Here is a 25,590-nt window from a genome sequence, read left to right on the forward strand (position 1 = left end):
ATGGAAATGGGGTCACTGACAGAGGAGAGCTGCTATTCGTAGTCCCTGTGGAGTTGTCTTCTAAATCTTACCTTTGTAATTACTGTCTTTCCCCTCACATCCTGAAATCCTGACCTGCCCATGACTGTTCCCCATTCCAGCTGTTGTATTTTGTAACTTGCTGGCAGATGTTCCCAAGCTATGAAGATATTTAGAAAGAGCTTCGTAATGGTAGGGGTTCTGCTTCTCAGTTCCTAGGTGGTGCTCTTCTTTCTTCTCTTTCCTTTAGAGGTGGCCCCAGCTTTGTAATAGAAAGGTAAGAGCCTGCAATCTGGAGCCATACTATTAGGTTAGAACTCATACGTTTTCTTTCTTCTTCCTCTTAACTTGCTGTATAATCCTAGGTAAATTATTTCGTGTCATAATGCCTTAGTGTTTTATCTGAAGTGGGGACAGTAGGGCACCTCATAGATTGTCGTGAGGGTAAAAGTGCATTAATAGAAAGCAGTTGACCTAAGTGTGACCTTACTAGCTTTGTGATCATTTTAAATCATCTGATGTGATATTCTTCCTTTATTTCTTTGTGGTTGGTCCCGCACTATCACTGTCTGCCTTTGGTTACCTGTTAAGGATTTAAATTATCCCCAAATAGTCACTCAGAGGTGGAAAATAGAAGTCACAAAGGAATAAACAGATTTTAAAGAGCAGCTTCATTTTAGGAGACAGTTGGGGAATCATTGGCTGTGCCTTTGCAGGGAAATTTATGGGGCCAGTCTTGGTGCATTCAGGTGTGCACTAAAATGGATTGTGGGGCATGTAACCTCCCCTGCCCAACATTTTGAAAACAACTAAGTAGTCATTTCAGTGTAGGGCACGTTAGAATCTCCTATAGGCATTTATTCACCCTTTCTCCACCCCTAAACTAACAACTAAACACCTAAGTTTCAGCCAGTTGGTTCTCAACTAGAATAGAGTGAGGAAGAGGGTGTTATGACACTGTATATATAGCAATTTAACTATTACTTTTTTTTTTTTTTTTTTTTTTTTTTTGGTCTTTTTCGTTTTTATCGGTACCAGGGATTAAACTCACAACTGCCTGCTTGCAAGGCAGGCGCTTATGCCGCTGAGCTAAATCCCCAGCCCCAATTTAACTATTACTTAAGTGAATTTCAGTTTTCCAGTTTTAGAGGCAATTATATTCAAATAAGCATAAAACTGATCACAGTGAATATCTTGATCTATTTCTACTACTAAGACAAAATAACTACTGACCATGTAATTTATAATAATAGAAGTGTATTTTGTACAGCTCTTGAAGGTGAGAGTCCTGAATCAAGATGCTGCTGGCAGGTTCAGTCTATAGTATGGGCCTGGTCTCTGCTTCCAAAGTAGTGCGTATTGCTGTATCCTCTGGAGGACAAACCTGAGACCTTGCAGACTGGAGGGCACAAAGGTCCTAGCTAGTTCTCTTCAACACTTTTCTAAAGTCACTAATAGCTTCCATGAAGGCCCTGTCCTCATGACTTGAGGAGTTCTTAAGTTCCAAGTGAATTTTGGAGGAGACAAAGATGTGTGTCTTAGTTATTTTTTACTTGTCACTGAGACAAAATACCTGAAGCCCAAGTTGGGAAAGGAAAGGTTTATTTATTACAGTTTTTGGAGGTTTCAGTCTACACTCAGTTGGCTCCAAGGTAGGCGGGCATGGCTGGGCCGCAGTTCATGGCGGCTGCAAACAGCAAGCAGGAACCAGCAAAGAGCAAGACACACCTTCTTCCTGCCATTACATCACATCCTGGCTCCACCCCTATGTGGGTGGAGCACTGACACCATCAATCCAAGCACTAGACAATGAACCAATCACAAATGCACAATGCAAACTCATGAGGCCTGGGGGACACAGGCATAAACCATGACAATGTGCAAACCGTAGTAGTGAGGAAAAAAGAGAACACAAAAGATCAAGAATAGGAAGAGACTTGGATGGGAGATGCTTGTTTTAATAGGCGCTGGCTGGGCATCTGATGGATGTTCTCTAAAAAAAGGAAGATGATTTAGGTTGACTAAAGCCTGAAATGAATTGCAAGTGTTTACTTTGATATTTTGCCAAATAAATGGTAACAGAGATTGTGAAAAAGGATCTGTCCAAACATCATCAAATAGCCATGTATTTGACTTCCTACTATAGATCAGGTTTTTATGTATTTGTTATTCTTCAATTGTACTACAGTTTCCAGAGTTCATTAGTGCTGAGAATCTTCCAGATTAAGTAATATTCTGTAGGGCACATAGTCAGCATTTGACTGGAAGTCAGGAGAATGTCAAAGCTGTCAGGTCTCTTGTTCAGCCTCTTGTTGATAGGTTTATTTTTTGTTTGGTATTAATGGATCATGAATTTAAATTTTCAGTGCACATAGTAAGAAAAAGTTCAGCAAGTATTTGGAAGAGCAGCAACAATCTTATCACAGTGAGTGGGTACTGGCTACTGTCCACAAATGCTTGAGAAAAATACTCTTTGAGATTAAAAATTTTAGGTGGACAGGCATTCTACTATAACAACTAGAAGAATAATTTCTGTAGTTTACCTTAGAACTAAGTTTAGGAAAAAAATATGCATTCGTTTCTATCTTAACAAAGGTTCCTCTTAGGGAGAAAAACGAATCTAAGTACTGTGTATTTAATAGCACTGGAGATGTTTTGTGTTGTAGCCACCTTTGTGAGCTGCTTGTCTGCCTGTGAAAAGAGTCAAAATTAGAAATTCAAGGTCATCTGTATAAGAGAGCCATTACAAAAGTGACACAAGGGTAAATAAACTGAATCTTCCCTCCTCACGTTTTTGCTATTAGAGGTCAGGAGAGGCATCAAATTGAATGTGTAAGATGGAAGAGAATGCTTTTTGACAGATTGAGGGCATGACTTTTAATTTCTAAATGGTTTGAAGAATGGTGGCTTAGGGGGGTGAGGCAAAAAAAAGAAAAAAAAAAAAAAGAATGGTGGCTTATTGTTTGTTCATTCCAAGGTCTTAATGATGTATAGATCATATATATATTTTTTCACGCAAAATTGGCTTTTGGCAGTGTTTCTAGTTTAAAGCTAGACTGGGCACAAACAGCTTGAAAAGAACAAAGTTCTTTGGGACTAAATTGTGTGGTCTGTATGTATGTGTTGTGTATCTATGAATGACTCGAGTGATAATTTAAAACCTACTAGAAATAATAAATAATGGCTTTTAAATTGGGAAAAGTCTCAAATACCAGCATTAGGAAGCTATAAGATACTGTGTATAAGTACACACCTTACATTTGAGCCAGGTGTTGTGGTGCACACCTGCAATCCCACCACTCAGGAGGCTGAGGCAAGAGGATTGTTGCAAGTTTGAGACCAGCCTGGGCTACAAAGTGAGCTTGAGGCCAGCCTGAACCTGCATAGCAAGACCCTGTCTCACAAAGACAAAAATCCAAAAATAAATAAATAAATAAATAAATAAATAAAATTTCCTTACATTTGTCTAGATGATAGTGAACTTTTTATTGCAAATATAGTTTATAAAGAGTTTCAGTAATAATGTTGAAATGCTAATGGAATACTGCAAATGAATAAAATAGGTGCAAAATTATAGATGGCAAGTTGTTAACTCTGCACAATATGCAGGAAAAAGTAGTCTGAGAGGAAATACATGAGAATGTTAAAAATATTAACTTGTATGATGAAATTATAGCTGAAAGGTTTTTAAATTTTTACAAGATTTATAAACAGATTTAAAGTGTTTTCTACTTAGATTGCTTTCAAGAGAACATTTGTCAGAATTACAATAGCAAAAATAAATTATCTGTGTTGGTGCTTCATGAGAAAAATAAAGGGAAGTTGGACTTGTAAAAAGCAATGCTTTTACAGGTGTATTGATGCATGTTTGAAATTAGTGAATATCACTAGTAGCATAATTTTTTTCTTGGATTCATGGTCACAGTATTTATAATATGTGTGTTACCAAGGAATAGTACAGTTAGGATCAAGGATCTCCGAAGTGTATTCAGCTTCTTCAGCCTCACTTTTTTGGGGCAGGTTTTCATCTAGTTCTAAAAGATTAAGTATATTTAGGAAATCTGTTACAGCATTTAATATAGGAACTGTTTTGCCAAGTTTTGCCAGCTACACAAGCAAACACACTTTTTGCATTTAACTTCTTTGGTGGCAATTGCTATAGAGTTTCTTATTTGTTTTTGCTTTGGAATTTTGATATAGAGGATTATAAAATATGCTGTAGCTAAATGTTCAGAGTTGATTAGCAGCATAGTCACAGTAAACCAAATCTCACTGCTTTGACTTTTTGCTTTATAGTGTAAGGAGGAAAATACTTATGTATCTTGCTCAGTGCTAAAGGTATGTGTGGAATTGAAGAATGTACTTAGCATGTTATATAGACCTCACAGAATGGAGAACCTTTGATATTTGAGTTCATGGCATTTGAGTGTATATATTGCATCTTCCTATCCCCTTCCATAATAAAATAGCCTTAGTAACAATGATATCTTTGGTGTTCAGGGATGGAGAATGGGTGCTAATGTGTAACACATTTCTTTCTCAGGGGATATGATATTCCGGAATTAGGTAGATGGCTGTACAGCCTGTGCATATAGTGTAAATTACTGAACTGTATTCTTCAAAAGGATGAATTTTACAGTTTGTACAGGTTTCTCAATTTTTAAAAAAGAACACGAAGATGATAAAGATTCTGTATATGAAGGAATCTCATGCAAATGAGAAAGCAGGTTCCACCAACCCCATCATTCCTCTTAATAGCAAACTACAGAGAAATCTAGTCCTGGGAGAACTTTGAATTTTTATAGGTATTTCACAAAGTAAATACTTATTGCCTTCAATATCCTTAAAAAAAAAATTGAGATATAGTACCCTTTACAAATCATAAAATTATCCTTTTAAAGTCATCACCTCCAACAATGTTTCCCCATATACTCATCATCCAGCTATTAATTCTTCATGTGTCTGTGCTCCCCAGTATTTTAAAGCACATGTCACATACTCTGTCATTTTACCTGCTAATATTTTAATATCTATCTGTAATAAGGAAAAACTTTAAAAATAAAAAAATCCCACTGTACCATTATCACAGCTAACAAAATTACTGCCACTTGTTTCACGTTATCTGTTAACTAGTCTGTGTTCAGTTGTCCTCATTTATCTCAAAAATAATTTTCTTGTTCTATCTTTCTCTTTAGTTCTTTATTTTAGCTATGATTATTTTATAAGGAAGAACTTCTCATGATCCATCTGGTTATTTAATCTGAACTCTGTTCAGTATAAGGAAGGCAATTCTGTAACAGGGAGTTAGAGGCTGGACTTGAAGATGCCCAGAAAGGTAATTAAAAGTATGATGAAGCTTGGCATTTCTGCTTTCATTTTATGCACATCCCTTACTATCACAAAAGTTTGGATCCTATCTAAGCTTTACACATAGGCATGTTAATCACTTAAGAAGTGTCAGTATTACGGAGTACATCATCCCCAAATTTATCTAGCTTATCGTATTCCTCTTTTAGACAGAGGTCACCAAGAGTAACTAAGGTAATTTTCAGGATCTGCAGGGACAGCTGATTGCTAGCCTTTACAAAGTCCTGTTCCAGACACCCTGCAGTGATTGCCCTGAAGTTTCCAGCTATTGTCCTAAACCTGTAATCAACATTGGTTACAAGAAAATCAAAGCCTCACAGACCACCCCATGATGAAGTCACCCACTCAGATGGGAGCAGTTACTCCATGGTAATGGGAATGTAGGCAGCAGGAACCAATCATTTCAGGACAGAGATTTAACTGCTTCCTCCTATAGGACCTCACAGAATCAGTCATGAGATGTGGATCAACCATACGAAGAACTGACCAGAATTATCGATACTGCCAACTATGCAAACCACTCTACCATGTGTAAACTCTCAATTCTTACCTTCATTTCCTTTGTAGAAAACTCCAAAATTTCTACCAGCCCCTCAAAGACAAATCTTGAACCCCTTTGTCTGTCCTTCGTAGCATGGCCATAGTGATTAAAACTCTTTTCCTGCCCTTCACCACTCCTCACTCCCTGATTAGTGTCCTGGGGTTTGTGGTTGAGCCTGTTCTCTTGAGGCCAGGGCTGGGGCTTTTGCTTCAAAACACTGCTTTATTATTTTTTTTTTTTAGATTTTAATTTATTTATCTTTACCTGATTTGGTACTTAAGCTTTCTCCAAAGATGACCAAGGAGATGTTTTTTAGTATTTATATAATTCTTGAATTTAAATATGATGTGCTTATCCTTTTTTGTGTGTCATCTTTGTGTGGTATCTTAGGTTTGGCCAGTAGAACCTTTTTCAGGTCAGTCAGAAGGCCACAGAGCAAACTTGAAAGGACCATTTCCTAGTAAAAGAAATTGGGGACCCTTGGAGAGATGGCTGTTTGCAGCTCTAAGCAGGAAATATGCAAGCTAAGCCAGTGACTTCTTATCAGACTTGAGGGCAAGGAAGCACCTTTGTTGGATGCCGCAGTATGTTGTAAGCGCTCCCCATTTGGAGTACGCACTTCAGGGGAGGGGGAAGCAATGAGGGAAAGGAAGAGTGTGCTGTTTTTGAAATTCCATAACCCACATCCGTCTCTGCCCGGGATTCCTGCATTTCTTTCATCCCTCGCCTCCCAAAAGAAGAAACTGATTTAACTGGCCTCAACTGACATATGTTTTCAGGGACTTTAGAAAGACCTTAGGTTATCTAAATAACTATAATAGTTTTCTCATTGATTTTTTTAAAGAGTTGTTAATTCCTTTCTGAAACAACTTTTTTTGGGTATACTTTGGAATCTAATATTGTTGTAATCCCCAAAAAGCCCCTGAGATGAAAAATGGGGCAAGACCTCAAGATGACAAACGGGGCAAGACGTCTTTTTAAAAGAAGCGCTTTTATTTTAGCTGGCCCAGCGACACAGTGCAGATGGAATTTGCAAAGCTGTGCAACTGAGTTAGAGTTTTGACTGATTTTTATAGTTCATTTATGATTAGCTCATTGATCATTAAGTACATAGTGAGGAGAAACAGAAATAAGGTAGGCCTTTGTTCCCCTTTGCTTGAGGTAAGAGGCATTTCACAGTGGGTGGTTAGCCAATTCATAGCCCTTGGTCTGCCAATTCCAGGAACATTTGTCTCTCATAAAAAGAACAATGGTTGACACAGCATCATTTGTCTCTTACAAGGGGAACAAAAGTTGACATTGCACACAGGTCACTAAGGTAGGGGGGATGACACATTACAGAACAGCAGAACGACATGGTCAGTTAATTTATAACTATGTGGTTGGTGCTTGGTTACTAGGATAATGAGCTCAGTACAGAATGACAATATTACTAATAACTATCTTTTTAAGTAACTATTTTTGTTAATTATCTTTTAATCAATTATTTTAATTTTTAGCATCTTAGTATAACATTCCCCACTGATTTTTGTCAGTGAGTTAAATCATTCATTGGCTCATGGAATTTTCAAGCAGTGGTATTTGTTCATAAACTTGTGTCCTTAAAACCATGAGTTTTATTGTTTGATAATTCTTTTGAATCTGAAATTTTGTATGGTTGAACCCACATCTTCCAGTAGTTCTTCGCCTCAGAGCCTGTGATAGCCCTTGGTAACCTTCATCCAGTTCTCTGCAGAAAGCTTCCTTTTTTCATAGTGTATTGTTTAGCAGCCACTCTAAATAGGATTTCACAGGGCCTGGATGCTCACTGGCTCATTTTTTAAAAGACTCTCCCCATTAAATTTGAAGTAAGTATAGAATCACAGATAGTTGTAAAACATAATAGACCCTTTGTATAGATACTCGGTTTCCCCAAATAACTTTTTGCCAAAATATGGTGTAATGTACCCAAGATATCTGTATTGATCAAATAACAGTTTTACTCAGATTTATTCAGTTTTACTTATATTCTTTTGTATTTACTGGATTTGGAAATAAAATTTCCTGAGTCTGCATTTCAAATTTGTGGTAACACTATAATTGGGACAGTTATTTGGAACAATTATTACACTTAAGAGAATTAATGTACGGATTAAGGAAAAAAAATCTAAATGTAGCAGCTGTCATAGGAATCATCGTACTTTTGGGCTAAACTTTGACATAATATTGGCTAACAGATGTTTTAGAGAATAGAGAATTATTGCTTCTGGTAGACATGATGAATAGTACTAAAAATGACTAGAATCAAACATTTTTGGCTGGAAAGGATAGCAAGTCACAAAGCAATCAACAATGACAGTTGTAGCTTGTGTATTGAGTACCAAACAAATGCCTGTAACACAATTTTCACATCAAAATGCACAGAATACCAAATTTGATGGGTGCAGTTAAAAGCAGTTGAATGCCAAGGTGTGGCAGTATTCTGTTACTGTGTGCATTCCTGGCATATAAAAGGCATGTAAGAAATAACTTTAAATATCCTTGGAAAGTTTGTGGTAGTCATATACCATTACCATTTGGTTTACACATTGCTTTGTTTCCTTTGGGGCCTTTTGCCTAGAAAACTATTTTCACGAATGCTACAGAGTGGTTTTGGCCCACCTCTGGTAATTGGAACCTGAGCTGGTTTAATTCCCTTATGTTTCCTTTATATTTCTAATTGGTGGCGAAAATAATGGTGGTAAACCTTAGAGGATTGAAGCTAAGATACTTCCTTACCCACTTTGTGCTTGTTTAGATTAGAGGCCTGGCCACCCACCATCAATGGAGTCTGGGATTAATTTTAATTCCTTATGTCTCAAATGAACGTCTTCCCCCAAATATACAATTCAGTTGTGATTTTTAGTAGTTTTTTTTTGACAGAATCTTTGCTCTGTAATCCAGGCTGACCTTGAACTCACTTTGTAGGCTAGGCTGAGGTAGAAAACTCACAGTGATCCTTCTGCTTTAGCCTCCTGTGTGCTGGGATTACAGGTGTGTGTCACTGTGCCTAGATAATTTTGGTAGCCTTCTAACTGAGATAATTATTTTTGTATGGTCTCCCATATTTAAGACTACGAGCCTGTTTGAAAGTAGCAGAAGAATATAAAGAGAATGCTACACGCTTTGAACAGAACCTGTCCGAGTTGTTCTGTTCTAGCCTGACTGATACAAAAATCAGATGCCATTTTTTCCTCTTCCCTCGCCTCTTCTTACAGCAACTTTCTGAAACACAGACATGCCATGTCTATTCCTGCTCAGAAGCCTGGAGTTCTCTGTTGCTCACACGATGAACCTCATGCTCCTCAGCATGGCACTCAAAGCCTTCTGATAATTTTGCTCCATATATAACATTCTTTGCTTTCATCCATCCATGTGTTTTCCATTCTGTAGCCACACAGACTACATGTTCCCACTTTGTCCTAGTTCTCTTGCCTCAGTATGTATAGCTCTTTGTCTTCTTGGCCTTGTGAAACTCCTTCATGTAGTTGAAGACCATGTAAAGGCTCTGGCTTCTAAAAACCCTGGACCATGTCTCGGGTAGCTGACTTGCCTAAGAGGTGGAGCTATCTCCCACACTATGCTTCCCTTTGTCACATTGTGTTTCACTTTATATTGTGGTTCTTTGTATACTTGCTTTGACTATGATCATGTTTTTGCAGGTGAGAGCTGCATTTTATTTATTTTTGTGTCTTTGCCATTGCATGCCCAATGGCACCCAGCATATAATAAGTGCTTATTAAATTGAGTTACATTTAGTTTGTCTCTTGCTTGTGTATATTTGTTTAGTATGTTTCTTCATTTAAAAAATCCTGTAATAGTTTTTCTCCCTTGTGGTTGTATTCTAATGGAGTGTAATTTTTATAAGCAGGATCAACTGTGAAGTGAATTTGTTGAAATGGTCCCTGTAAGGTGTGGGGAATCACATTTATTTTACTATTGTTTGTTTCAGGTCCCATTGCAGCTAAATGATGAGTCTGTAGTAGAATGTTAACTTTCCACCTGATAAGCTGTGCATTAGAACTTCACTTGGGGGGCTCTCTTTTGAGGCAGAGTTTCATTATATGGTTCAGCCTACCTTGAACTCACTATGTAGCCCAATCTGGCTTTGAACTCACAGTGATCCTCTTGCCTCAGCCTCCCAAGTGCTGGGATTATTCACCTGTTTCTTAACTGCTTATTATAACTGAACAAATGCCATTTCTTCCCCGATCCCAATATAATGTCAAAAGTCCTTTTGATATACAAATATATATTTTATTCAGATTCCTTGATAAGTAAATCTTCACACATTTTTTGAGTTTCCTTGAAAGGGTTGTTTCTAGCAGTGCTACGTGTCTTCCTTCCATAGGTTCTTTTTGCTTTCAGTGCAGCTCATCCAGGATGAATCTACTTACAAGACTCTGTCCCTAAAATTCTTCGCCTCACCTCTGCCCACAACCCATAGGCCTATAGGCCTGCAGTTGCAAACCTGTGAGTGCCTCCAGGAGAGGGCCTCTGTCTGTCTGCTTGTAGGTGAGCACTCATTCCCTTTTCTCCTTTCTCTGTCAGAGGTCTGTCGCCTCTATTCTCTTCTGATGACTTCTTGATTTGAGAAATATATAGGCTTTTGCTTCTCTGGGACAGTGAAGCCCCCCTTCCTCACTGCTGTTCTGTGGCCAAGTTCAGTTGGTGAGTCTCCTCCAGGCTTTGGCCTGACCAGCTGGGCAATCTGGTCCCAGTGCTGTTGTAAATCAGAGGGTCTCTTTTGTGGAGTACAGCCTAGATTGTAGCACACCTCAGGTCCCCCTGCACATGGTCTGTCACCCTCCAGGGACCCGTTTCTGGTGGATGTTGCCGAAAAGATGGGTCCTGGATACCCTGCCCTTCTGACTCAGCCTTACATTCTTAAGCGTTGGTCTAAATCTTGATGTTCACACTCTCAAAATAAAGCACCTAATTTTTGTATGTCACTGCTTACAATGAGGAGCAGTGACCTCTCTCAGACCCCTGCCTAATCCTTGAGATAGGGAAAATATTCTTCTTCAGTGAATAGTGTAATTTGAAGTAGCGGAAGATCTTCATAAGACCACAGAGACCACGAGATGGCCTCTCCTTAAGATAACAGCAGCAGCAGCATCAGCAGTGGCAGTGGCGGCTGCTGCTGCTCCCATTTTAAGCCTGTGTATAAGCTCCAAGTTTAAGCCTGTGCCAAACTAGTACAAGAAGAAGGGAACTGGGGTAAACCTGCTCAGGTGCCAGTGCTGTGGGTGAGTACCATCAAAACAGGTGGAGAGAGGACAAGGTCTGGAGGACGGAGTCTCCAGACAGGGCTCAAGTTAGAGGCTAAATCCACGCTGGTGAAGAGAACAACGGCCACAGCACTGGGCGTCAGGTGCAGAACTTGGCATTTGGGTGTGAGCAGCTCGTGCTGGGTCTCCACAGACAGCAAGGCTGGAGTTTAACTCCTGTCCTGAGGTGCTGTGGGAGGGAGATGAACTTCTAGGCAGCTTGCAGGGTGTTAATGAAAATTCACTGGGACACAGCTTGGCGACTGGCAAATTTACCTTTAAATTCTGAGATTTAACTTATTTAATTGACATGCCTAAAACATATGTAAACAACTCTGAAATAATTCTTAAACTACAGTTAATGTGGATTTCCTACTTTTATGTTACTGTAGTAAGATAATTTACTGTTGAAAGTTACTTAGAGACTATATTCAGCCAGGCCTAAAAAAAAGTCAGAGGAATTTTAAAATCCAGGCAGCATGGATGGGGCTGATGACAAAAGAAAGCTAGTTTCTTATTTAGCTATTCTTGCCTTGCAAAACCTGATCTCTGTCACTCATCTATCCCATAATAAGTGTTTGTCATTAATGTGATTTCCTACATATGTAAAGTCTAAGTCTATCTTTTTGATATAAGGGAAGTAAATGGTAAATGTAATTTCTAACCTGCTAGATGTCTGATACAGAGTTTGTTCCCCCAAAATCAAAGAATGAATTTTAAGAAAAAAACAGAGATTAAGAGTAGGAAAATTTTATCAAGAGAAATAGCTCTTGGGAGAGACAGGAGGGGACGCAGAAAATGGCTTGCTGTGGACCTCACTTTACAAAGGAAGTCTCATAGAGCAAAATCATGAGGATGGTACAACACAGGACAAAAGCATAAGATAATGAGTTTAGCCATTCAGGTAATATTGAGCCAGTGGGGAAGCAGCTCATGTAGCAAGTGTATCTGGAAAGAACCAGGGTCTTTTAAGAGATGAATCAGGATTTCCACCACCCACCGGGATGACTGAGGTTAAAGTTAATTTATTGTTTATGTCTTGGGGAGGCATATAGGCCTGGTCATTTTGTCTTTATCTTGAAGTCTGGCCTGCTAATAGATGCACCTCCAGCCACAGTTTAATGTGTGTGTGTGTGTGTGTGTGTGTGTGTGTGTGTGTGTGTGTGTGTGTTTTTATTTAAGGAGAAAAGAAAAAAAAAACAGTGAAGGGGTACAAGTTATACAGATTTACAGAAGAAAAAAATGCGCAGTAGGAAATCACTAGTTAATGGATTACATATTGCCATCTTAGAAATAATTGTTCAAGTCACAAAATTAAAGCTTGTAGAGTGGACATTCCAACAATGATACTGCAAACAGTTCTGTTCAATGATCCAATAAAACTCTGTGATATCATTTTCTATCTTATACACTTAAATATACATGCAGTTATATAGTTTAGAGCACTTTCTTTTCCTCTCTTTTGTACAATGACTATTACACATTTTGGGTTTCATTGCTCCCACGGTTCTTATTGCTTTTTTGGAAGAGAGTAAAACCAAATGTGACATAACAGAACAGAATCGGTTAAGTCAAAAGGGTGGACATAATAGATAATGTAAAAACATAATACAAGGTGATCAACAATGGTTACCATAATGCCTCCCGCTATCTCTAATAGAATTGCCTATATCATTAATTGTAATACAATTGAACAAAACAGTAAAGAACAAAACCGACAAAACCAAAACACTGGAGACATTGTAGGTCTTCAAAAGTAGATAAAAGTCAACGAGAATGGGCGTTATAATGAATCTCATTATCTTCTCAGCTGATGCCTAAACTTTTGAACCTGATACTATCCAGCAAAACAGAATAGAGGAACCTCAGTCAAAAACAAGATGGTGAGAGTAATACAGGGCTTCAAATCGAGATAATAGAAAGTCAAAGTGGGTTACTATATTATATCCTGCTATTTTTTCCCTTTAATTAAACGGATAAAAATAAAAAAGTAAATAATGGAGTGGAGATTGAGAAAAAAGAGGGCATAACAGCGAAACAGGGCAGATCAAAACATAACCATTTAAGCAGAATAGTGTTTCACCACCAGATAATTCCGACCCAAAAGTAGTTACCATATAGACTTTTCCTTGAAGTCCTTGAGTACAACTTCGAATACTGTAGCATTAAGTATATCAAAACAATGTATAGAGAATTCTAGAATCTGACATGGCATTAACCTGTTGTTTAATATTTTATACATCTATCAAGATATTAGCAGAAGGATTAGGAATGTACACACATTTACCTTTTTTGGGGGGGGGGCGTACTAGGAATTGAACCCAGGTTCTCAAGTTTGCCTGGCAGGTGCTACTTTTCTGAGCTATCTCTCTGACCCCACATACTTAGCTTGGACAATTGCACAGGAACCCCATTGTACTGTTGTTAGAATGTTTAATTCTACTTGATTTTGGAGAACAGCTTGTCTCATTAATTTTACTTTTTTATTTAGGAGAGAGAGACCATTTGAGGTCTTAAGACCCATTGAGTATAGTTAGCCAAGGCCTTGATATGTTGTGTGATGTCTCCTAATCCTAGAAAAGGGATGAAGATACTTCATACCAGTGAAACACATTTTTAGACCATTGATGTCATAGACAGGGTAATTTTGCAGGTTTGTCGATACTTTTGACACTCTTGCCTCATAACCACACACGTGTCAGCATGCATCTTTTTGTTCCTCCAGGAGATATCCAGAGCCACAAATAGGTTTCACAGGACCAATGAGTGGAATTTGGGGCTTCTCATCTAATTTTAAGACTATTAAGCTGGTTTGTTGTAAACCAGTCTTTGACCTATGAAGTTAATGGTATGTATATACTGGGGGTGTCTATCCCAAGTATTTAGTAGAGTTAGTTCAATGAGAGTAAGAGTGATTTCTCTGTTCCTAATATAAAGGGCCTTTTTACTAAGTTGTCCTATAGTTGGAGTTATAACCATCCTCATAAAATCCCTATTAAATAAGAATAAGAATCCTATCATAGGATTGTTGGCCTCTATGATAGGATTCTTATTCTTATTTAATAGGGATTTTATTAGTCTGTGGTGGCATTTTTAGAAAAAAAACTTGATTATATCTAGGATCATTAGGGTGTAGTTTATAGGCCACTCAGTCACTTTGAATTGTTTTGTCTCATCAGTATGGTCTTGTAGTGTATTTTAATTACCTCTTTGAAGTGGAAATACTGACAAGGAAGTCCTGATGTACTTGACGAAGGGAGCAGGCCATGTTTCTAGCAAGATATTTGTTATATAATGACTCTGCATATTCTTGTGCCCACACTAGAAAGGAATTATAGTCTCCTTTAAGTGGTAATTAGTAAAAGGGCTAAGAGTAACATTTTATTTTATTTTACTTTATTTTTATTTTTATGGTACTGGAGATTGAACCCATGACCTTATGCTTGCTAGGCAGGTACTTATGCTGCTGAGCTAAATCCCCAGCCCCCAGAGTAACATTTTAGATTACTTATCTGAAGGTTTTGCTTTTTTCTTAGTTTTGAAACATAATTTTTTTTTTTTATTTTAAAGAGGATAAAACCAAAGGAAAGTAAAACAATAAAACCAATCACAACAAACTAGTGTAAGTGATACAGGACTTCAAAAAACTATGAAATGAACAATAGTTACCATAATGCCTCTTGTTGTTTTCAAAATAACTGCAGATACCTTCAGACATAATAAAAACCAAACAGAATAGAACCAATAAAAACAAAACAATGAATACAATAAAGGACTTCTAAACAAGACAGCGGTAAATCCACAATGGCTACCATAATATATCTTGCTATCTTTGAAATAGCTGTTTATGCCATTGGATATAACAAAATCAAATCAAATAAAATAGAACAAACCTCAACCCAACAGTTAAACAATGAAAATGATATAGGACTTCAAAACAAGATAAGAAGGAATTAACAATGGCTACTACCTTCAGGAAATCCTTCCTAGATGCCACACTGTGTACCATTACCCTCTGAATAGGTGATCAGACCACTGGCCCTAGACCTAAAGGTCAGTGAAATACCAAAAGAGCACAAGTGTCAAGTTGCCTTTCACCTGAAAAGCTATCATTGCAGCCTGTGTTTCTCTGGATCAGCTGGTCACTTATGGGGTATGGGGGAACTGGCTCTTCTGGTTTGCCAGTCCGCACACTGAAAGGGCATGGGGTCTGGCTGTCTCCCCACTGTTGGTGGTCTGCGCATGGCGCTGGTTTGCAGGGAGGACTTGCTTCTTGGAGAGGCCTTGTTCTCTCCCTCTGCAGTGTGCAAATGGCCTTGAACAAGAATTTTAAGTCTTCTATGGGTTTATAGGCATTTTTGGATGATCACTTACACTTAGCAACAGTATGTGGTTCCTCGGGCATGAATTGAGTGTGGTGAATCGAGGAATCCAGGCCTGCTACTATGACAGCTGAGTTGACAGAATCACAGTGTGCAAGGTGGTCTAGGGAAGGAGATAATCAGGGAAGAGACTACCAGTATTAAGTCTCTGAGGGTAGAATATAAGATTTTCCTTTTTTAGGCAGAGCTTTTGTTAGCTATTGAAGAGTCTGTTAGAATTTAGCCAGTGAGGTGACATCTTTTAGTAAGGCATCTGTTTTTCTATTGAAGAGAAAAGCATTAGTGAGAAAGGGTCATGTATAAAGCATTTTAAATGGACTGAGGCCTAGATTTTGAGGTGTATTTCTTACTTTGATAAGAGCTAACTAGAGTAAGTGAGGTCTCTAGGTGAGTTTTTTAAGTTTGTGAATCTCTCTCTCTCTCTATCAAATCTTTTCAATGATTGTGGCCACTGTGTACAGTGAAGATATTAGAGAAAGCCCAGTGCCTGAGGGACACATTGTGTGAATTTATTTGCAATTCTATTTTATTAAAGAGGAAAAAACCAAAATTGCAAAAAATAATTAGGGTGTAACAATGGTAAATACATTGTATATTGTATATATGTAATATACATATATGTATACACATATACATATTGTTTCTTTTAGCTTCTAATTATTGTTTTTTTTTTTTTTTTAAAAGGCCCATCATGATTCTGTAAACTCTTAGGAGGTGTAAACCTGAGAATGATTTTTAAGACCAAAACTGTTACTTGTGTTTTTTCTAGTCTATAAGGAAAGGCCTCAACTTGGTTTGTGAAAGTATTTATCTAGACAGTAGATACTGAAGACCCTTATGAATAAAGTCAAACTGCCAAGCTTTTTAAAGGTATTTATCATGTCTCTGTATACCTGGAGGGGCTATGCTGTGGCTAAGAGGATTGATTATTTATTTATTTTTTTTGGCAGAGCTCAGATGTCTTAACTATCTGTTACATTATCTGAGAAAGTTTCTTTTCTATGCATAACTTCCAGGCCATATGGTAGGTCTTCTGTCTTTCCAAGTGAGAGGTTTGATGTGAAGACTTAATAATTTTCCATTATTAAGCACCAGGAAGGAGCAGTTTACCATCAACTGATTGTAACCATCCTGATGGAAGGAACTAACACCCATGGGAGACAGCCCATTTGATTTGTGATTGAGATTCTTTGGGGCCAGTGTTATTGAGGGACCTTTTTGAGATCAAGGGTGCCTAGAGGAAGGGCCCTTGAGCAGCAATTTTTTTGTTACCTTGAGATACTATGTCAGTTCCTTTTTGGTGCCTTCTCTAGTGAATTACTGCCACTTTGGAGGGCATGTAGACAGATGGTAAAAATTTATCTATATTCTTATGGTTCTTTATTGGCGATCCATTGGCTGTAAGGTAATTTCTTTCTATATGGCAGCATGGGCATGTAACAGTAGGAAAGCACACTTTGAATTAATATAAATAACAACTTGTCTTTTTGGTGAGTTGTGAAGACCTACTCAGAGCTATGAGTTTTCTTAGCTGGGTACTAGTTCTGGGGGCAAGTGAAAAACTTTTAAACCTCTGATGCAGAGTCACTACTGTATATCCTGCCTTTCTTGTGCCTTTTTCCATGAAGGAACTGCCATCCAGAAGAGGATCAAATCAAAGTCAGTAAAGGGTGTATTAATAAGTGTTTTCTGCAAAGTCAGTAAAGGGTGTATTAATAAGTGTTTTCTGGCTGTATACGTGTGGAGAATTACCTGTTGACAGGTATTTTAGCCTCATTTTTTTCCCATTTTTTTTTTAGAAAGATGGTAGTGTTTATGGAGGAACATCTCTTTATTTGAATGGCTAGTCCTTCTAGAAGTAAAGCCTGGTATTTAAGGAGTTGAATCTTTGATAGCCATAGGCTCCCTTTAGAAGAAAGAAGTCCTGCCATATTTTGAGGTGTATATACAGTGAGATCCTTGTCTAAAGTCAGCTTGGATACCTTTGGTACCAGAGAGCTACAGCAGCACACAGCTCTAAGGCATGTATTGCATTCCTAGCTATAATCTATAATTTATGACTCAGATACCCAAAAAGTTGCTGAGGAGGTCCTTGATCCTGCATAAGTACTCTCAAAACAATGCCCTACCTCATTCAAGATACAAATTGAAATGTCTTGTTGGTGGGCTCAGTGCTGGAGCATTTAGAAGTGCTTGTTTAAGCTTCTAGAATGCAGTTTGGGAATTAGGTTGCTAGGTGAAAATGTAGGTATCTGTTTTCTTGAACTTCTTTTATTAGCTTACAGAAGGGGCTTGCAACCTCACCATATCTTGCTATCCAAAGGCAACAAAAGCCTATTCTTAGGAATCCCATAGGGTCTTGAGCTTGGGTAGGAAAGTGTTGATTTGATTCTTCTCCCTTCCCCTAGCAGCCTTTGGGTTTCCTTAAATAGGATAAGGCTTACCTCAAGGCTGCCAAGTTGTGCTTAGGACCTGAAGACCTTACAGCCAGTGTCTGTGAGAAAATTTAGTAGAGCATAGGTGTCTTTGCTAGAGAGCTCTTTTCAGGGGACACATAACAGTCTATCATCTGCACATTGCAGGACTGTGAAAATTTTAAAACTTGCCACATCATGGGAAAGCACTTGCCCAAAAAGCATAGCCCAAGTCAGTTGAGAGGCCTGGTTGTGAGAAGTTTTAAAGGCAAGAAGAAACTGGGAATCTGTATGTAAAAGAATACAAAAGAAGACATCTTTTAAATCTAACACTGAAAACCAAGGAGCAGCTTTCAAGATCTGAGAAAGGAGAATGTATGCATTAGATACCACTAGGTGGATTGGCACTATCGCCTCACTACCAAGGTCCTGTATTAATCTATTCTCTATTGAGTTTTTTGAGCTAAATCCCCAGCCCCAAGTTTTTGAACTCTTAAGATTGTAGTGTTGGAGGGGATGTTGCAAAGTTTAAGTAAACCTTGTGTTTTTAAATTATCTGTTATAGGCAGTAATTCTTTTTTAACTTTATGCCTTAGAGGGTTTTGTTACTGGTGAGGAAAAATATTAGTCTTTGAGTTGTATATGTACTAGGGAAACTCCTATTGTTCTTATTTTATCTTTAGTTGCCCATACCTTAGGATTTATTTTTTTATCTTTACAGAGGGGAGGCAGTGTACCTGATATGTGTGTGTGTATTACAGTATTTAAGCAAGATAAGATTCCTCTCCTCAGAATCGGAGCTGGCCTTTCAGGCATAATTAAAAAGAAATGGGAGAAGAGTAAGCCATCCCAGTTATAACTTAGGGACTGTGAGAAATAGTGAGTTACCTCGTCTTTAGTGACTTTGTTTTTATTGAAGTGTGTTGGCTGGAAGGAAGGCCAAGGTTGAAAAGAAGGACTGACAGACATGCACCAATGTCCAACAATAGGCTGTTTCCCGCTCCGATCCCTCTCCCCATAGTCTTGATTACTTGGGGCTCCTCTGTGGAGATGATAGTCTGGCCCAAGTCTGGGCTCTTTAGTCCTGCTGGACCAGATGGCAAGATGTCTCTGATGCCTGAAACCTCGGACTCAGGGTAGTTTGACTTCCAGTGGTTATCTTTATAGTCAGGGCCTGGCTCAGAGGGCCTCTTGTTGTGATGAATTTTGTCTCAGTCTTTCTTAAGGTGGCCTAGCTTTTTGCAGTGGTAGCAGGTGAGATTAGTCAAGTTCTTTTCAGAACTTAGAATCTACTCCTTAAAAGGCAGCAACAAGGCAGCCACTTTTTCTTGCTCTCTTTGTTTTTTCCCCTTGCTTTCTTCTGGTCTCAATTATAAAATACCGAGGAGACAGTGAGCTATCTGGAGCAAAACCTTTCTTTTGTAATTTTCTCCTAATATCTGAGGCTGATTGTTCTTAAGAATAAACTGTCCTTTTATCAAATCAAGAGCCAAGGATGTATGCTCCGTCAGTGCCTCTTACCAATGAGCAAAGAAGGTAGAAGGGTTATGGTTGCTCTCCTGATGCATGACAATTTAAAATAATTGAAGGACTTAATTCTTGTCTTTCTTAGCCCTTTAAGAATACATGTCCGAATATGTTTCTTACTCCTATCTGGTTAATAGGCCAGTAGGGATCTTGTGTGGGGACTGTTTGGGCTCCAGAAGGAACTGGCTGTTTTTCTGGCTGGCTGTCTTGACCCTTTACAGTGGACAATATGATATTCATATCCAAATGTAATAGCAGCTTGTAATATTGCTTGTGCCTCATTAGAAGTCAGTGTTTGATTTAAAAGTAACTTTTTTTTTTCTAGCCTAGTTCTAAGTTCTGAGTAAGTCTGCTAAAGACCTCAATTTGTCAGGGTTATCTGAAAACTTTTTTAGGATCTTGTTTGATCTGTTTGAAGTCATTTAGAGAAAAGGACACATGGACACGGGTAATGTTGTACTCACCATTTACCTCCTGTAATGGATGTTGTGGTTGAGGGGCTTGAACAAAATCAGCTAATGATGCGTTGTAGCCCAGTAGGGGCTGCAGTTATGTCTGGCTTATACGCCTTGTCGTTAGGCTCCAAAGGGCTAGTGGAGATAACCTCAGGCTCACTAACAGTGGATGAGGTTTTGACTAAGGTTGCCTTGGAAACCTCATGCTCAGACCCAGTAATAGTAGATGTATCTGAATGTGCCTTACGTGTCGAGGTAGCCCTTCCTACCATGGCTTACGTTTACATTTTGAACACAAATAAGGTAATTCTGACCATTTTCCCTCTCTTTTACATTACTATTCTAGTTGTGAAAAAAACGTCATAATCAATACTTCTCTTTACATTCCATTTTGCCTCTATGGGGCAGGCTGACTGTGCATACTAAACAGCTCTTTTTCAGTACATGAAGGTCCAACAGTTTCTTATGCTTAGAAATATATTCTAAAGGAGTAAGAGAATTTGACATTGAGTTTCTCATCTGTAACACAGGAGGAGAAATAGGCATTTCTTAATTTCTGTTTGGTTTTTATATCTTTTCAAGGTGTGCCCTGAGGTGACCTGCTCCAGAGCAGGTGGCTGCTATCTGGAGAGTGATCAAAAGATAGATCTGGCCGGACTAGCTACCCTTATCGACCTGTGTCCGTACCTTTTCTGTGAACTCACATCTCTAACTCCAGTACGTGTTTCAAAAGCACAAGATACAATTACTTCCAGCTATAACAGTCATGTTTAAAGAAGCAAACATTGGTAGCAAAATTAAACCAATAATCAAGAGATCTGAACCATAGTTTTTCATCTTTGAAAGAAAATAAAGGAAAAAAAAATCAAAAGACAGATTGGAACTGTTTGGAGCACTTCCCAGTTTGTAAAAAGAGATCACCTCTAGAGATAGATAGGAGGCAAATAACAGCTCAGAAAAATCCTGCCCTGGACCCTAGGGGGAAGAAGTTCCCTTGATATTTGTGCTGTCTTACTAATCTCCTAGGCAGTCTTCCTTAGTAACACACTCAGGAAGCTCACAGCTTGAAACCTGTACCCATCATCCAGCAACCACGACTTACACATTAACAGAAGTATTTTGCTGTCGTTGGCTTTAGCAAATGTTCATTCTCTATAGGCTCAATTTAAAAGTTCTTATTTGTTGGATGGAGGGGAATGTTAAAACATGTTAGTTAAAAACAACAACAACAACAAAAAAAACAGTTTAGTGTTTCTTGCTAATCTTTAGCAGAAACATGCCTTCAAAAAAGGGATGTACAAAGTGACAGGAAAGGTTGAGAAATGTCTCTTTTTTTTCTCTCATGTTCATGGTGAGCTATTGAGACAATTTGTCCAATTTGTCATACCTTTAGCCTGGAAAGGCGAGAATGGGGAATCTTAAGAGTTAAAATTGCCACTTCTTCCGACCAGAAAGAGCACTGGGGCAGTGTAGGCTCAACATTTCCTCTAAAGTGTAGAGGTGGATCAGGCCAGACTGTCCCAGTGAAACCTGTCCTCCTAGTCCTAAGAATGGGTGTCAGCCTATTTCCTTTTACTTATAGATGGAGTCCATGATTTATTAATAGGCACCTATATTTTCTAAATATAAGTTAGAGTTTATAAAGAATAATTTTACATTTTACTCTCAAAGTCTACTAAGGGATGCTCTAACATTACTTTTCCTAGCACTGTTGTCTAACAGGTCAAACAGGTCAAGCAAGGAGCACTAGTAAATTTAGCAAATAGTGAGTCTAAATTCAGGGTATACAAAACAGGAATGTAAGTTCTTGCCTGCAGAAATAAAATGTCACATCAGAGAAACACTGTAATCTTCCTATGTTATTAATTTATCATCACTTTAACAAAAACAATGTGTAAGGGAAAGACAAGACATAAAAATTTAAAGCATAAGCAGTAGACAATAAGCAAAAACTTTTGATTACCGAAATGAGTTATAATCCAGAATCCACGAAGCAAAAGCAGACCCTTACCTCTTTCCAGTTATCTCGATGGAACCTCCAAATGATATAGGGGAAATAAATGTAATTCCCAACCTGTTAGATGTCCAGTACACTGAGTTTGTGTTATTCAAAATCAAAGAACGGATTTTAAGAAACAACAGAGGTTAAGAGTAGGAATATCAAAAAAGACAGGAGGGGACTCAGAAAATGGTCTGTGGACCTCACTTTACAAAGGAAGTCTCATAGAGCAAAATCATGAGGATGATACAACACAGGACAAAACCATAAGATTATGAGTTTAGCAGTTCAGGTAATATTGAGCCAGTGGGGAAGCAGGTCATGTAGCAAGTGTATTTGGAAAGAACCAGGGTCTTTTAGGAAGAGATGAATTGGGATTTCAGCCACCCATCGGCTGATGTTAATGTTAATTAACATCATTAATGACTGATGTTAATTTATTGTTTATGTCTTGGGGAGGCATATAGACCTGGTCATTTTATCTTTATCTTGAGGCTTGGCCTCTAATAGATGCACCTCCAGCCACAATTTAATGTGTTTTTAATCTCTGTGTTGACTCCCTTGAGGGCCCAGCCCTGTCTGACTACCTATAAGATATCTACTTAGCTTAGCTCTGTAATATTTTGATTCTTGTCAGTGATTTAACATATGTAAATTTTTAAAGATAATGAGACTTTGACAAATGATTAAATATAATTACCTAGGAAATGTATCTATAAACAAAAGAAAACTCATTGGTCCTGATATAACAGTTATGGTTGTTATTTTTAAATGCTATATAAAGTTAAAAAACTAATTTTCTTGTCAATTACTACACTCATCAGAAGTCAAACCATGATTGTTCTAAGTCTTTTGATTGCCAGAGTTCTGGTTTTTGTCTAAAACCTTTTCCATCAGATTCATGGAAAAGCCTCAGAATTACATGAATGCTAAATCTGTTTTGCTCTGGTTGGTTTTATTTTATTTGTTCCTCTTAAAACTTAGTAATTTGTTTATTGAAATTCTATAAAAGTACAACTCTTTACGAAGAGATCTGCAAAACAAAACATGACAACACAAAACAGATCTGATCCAATGTTGTTTTTTTTTTTTTTCCTCTTTTTTTTTTTTGTCTTTTTTTCATTTTTTTATCGGTACCAGGGATCGAACTCACGACTGCCTGCTTGCAAGGCAGGCGCTTATGCCGCTGAGCTAAATCCCCAGCCCCTCCAATGTTGTTTTGAGATGCTATCACGAAACATAAAATCAAACTTAGCAGTGGACTATAGGTAAACTTGGCTTAGGAACTACTTTTAAAAAAATCTATTTGTTGTTCAAAAGTGACTAAAAAGAGACTATAGAGTGAATCTGTGTGGTAGCTCCGCCCCCCAAAACACACAGTGTGGGACCAGATAGCAGACCAGCACTTTGGCCATGTGGGACAGTGGGAACAATGATTAATCAGCGATGTCTTCAGAGAAAGTCTAACAAAGACAAGGAGGGACATAAAGGAAAGCATGAGAGTTGCTTTCCCTGTATCATGATGGAGTCACTTGTGTCAGCCCTACCAAAAGAAAAATCCATTGAAGAGATTGTCAAAAAGGGTTTTATTTTTAAGTAGCTGATGATAACTATCACAGAAGACTGCCCAAAAGTAGTTTATGCTGAGTGAATTTAAGCATGATCCAACAGGCCTGCCTGAAAACATTTAGGTTTTCATAATACACTTTTACTTAATATGCTTGTGCGTTTTTTCTTCACCATGTTATAGTCTATCAAAGTCTGTGTTTATTTATCTGATCATTCAAATAATTTGTCTTTTACTGTTAAAGATCTTATTTTTGGTACTGGGAATCGAACTCATGACCTTGTACTTGCCAGGCAGGCGCTTAAGCCGCTGAGCTAAATCCCCAGCCCCACTGTTAAAGATCTTTATCAACAAGTTTAAGTTCTGCCTGATCCTGCCCCCGGTTTAAACACTTAAAATGAAATTGGTTTTCAAGCTTCACATGGTGGAAACAACTTTTCATGATAGAGATCCTTATTATCCTGATACTGGTATTTGAGGTTTACATTTTTAACTGCTTGTCTTAGTTTGTATTTTCTAGGTTTTCTTGAGTTGTATGCCAACTGAGAACCACAATTTATGGTATTACTTAACAATGATGACTGCCCATTTAGACAAACAACCTAAATGTATGCCCTGTGCTTTCTCAATAGGGAGTTCAGCAAAACAAATGTTGGGCCTCCACTTCATCACCTCTTAGCAGGAAGTAGGCAAATATTGATGATAATATCCCAAGTCATTAAATTGCCTTTGCTGAATTGTCAGGGGGGAAGTATGTGAAGCATCATGGTTATTTTACCATTGTTTATTTAAAGGTTCCATTGCCTTTGAGTGATGAGTCTACAGAACATGATCCTGCTATCTTATAAGCCATGCACATTAACTACACACACACACACACAGAGAGAGAGAGAGAGAGAGAGAGAGAGAACTGTACATATTATCAGTGGATGATCTAATTGTTTGTCATTTCTTGAAGAATACCATTTTTCCTTCTATCCCAATAGGTCAAAAGTCCTTTTCAAGTACAAAATACAAATGAAAATAAAATACATACGTATTCTAGTCTCTTGACTACCAACATAAGTCAGTCTTTACACATTTGTCAGTTGATTTTACCTGGAAGTACTGTTTCTAGCAAGGGCACTGGATCCTGTTCAGAAACATTGTAAGTCAGTCTTCAGGTAGTGCCTGCTGTCCTTAGTGCTGAGATGGATGGACAACAGAACCCCTGTGGCCTGATGAGATGACATTTGAGAATCTCTTCCTCATGTTAAAATCAAATGTAAAAATCTCAGCCTTTCTCCCTGATGGTGCAAGTCTTCTCTTAGACTAGCTCACTGCTCTTTTGCAGTGTATCAATAAACATTTAAATTGTTCCATATTCCTTCACTGTTGTTAAATTTCTTTTTACCACCCATGGCAATGTCTTTTATACACTGCACTTTGCATGGCATAAGAAACACCCAAATCTCATAGGTGACTTTCATTTCTTTTGAGGATGAAGTGGAGAGAGATAGGAAAGTGGACTCCTGGGAATCAACCAAGAATATTTCTTCTTTTCTTGCTAGCTAGTAAATGTGGAAAATGTGGAATATTAGTTGGACAAATGTCTTGACATCCATCCTAACCTTTGTTAGCAGTTGAGGGTCTTGAATTGTGATTTGTTCTTAGAACATTTCAAATAGAGAAGCTGTGAAATCACATCAAATAAGATCTCAGGGAAGGAGGAAATCTAGCAACATGAAATATAATTTTGACATTACAGAGGAAATATGGGTGCAGTTACTTCCCCAGCTCCTGCTGAAAGGGATGTTGGGTTTCCTGACTATACTGAAATCTGTGTGCTCTCGGTAGTAGGGAGTGCATGGCGACCTGAAAGCCCCATGGATCATTAAGAGTTCATTAGGTTCTTGTCTGCAGCTGTTAGAAAATGAATAATCAGGCATGTGAGACTCTACCACATTGCTCAGATGTTTAGCATGAATAACTTTAGCCACAGCGTGAATAACTTTAACACAGCTTAAAGTGTATTTCTCACTTTAAGCTAGGA

At 38.1% G+C, this 25,590-nt stretch overlaps 1 protein-coding gene across 50 annotated transcripts in view; it reads left to right on the top strand.

Moving 5' to 3' along the window:
• The window catches only part of Clasp1 (cytoplasmic linker associated protein 1), a 233,682-nt gene that overhangs the window by 39,862 nt on the left and 168,230 nt on the right, over positions 1-25,590 (top strand). The gene's annotated exons all lie outside the window — the stretch shown is intronic.

This window comes from Cavia porcellus, unplaced genomic scaffold, assembly GCF_034190915.1.
Source record: "Cavia porcellus strain 051 isolate PalLab524CR breed Dunkin Hartley unplaced genomic scaffold, mCavPor4.1 scaffold_12, whole genome shotgun sequence".
Classification (NCBI taxonomy): domain Eukaryota; kingdom Metazoa; phylum Chordata; class Mammalia; order Rodentia; family Caviidae; genus Cavia; species Cavia porcellus.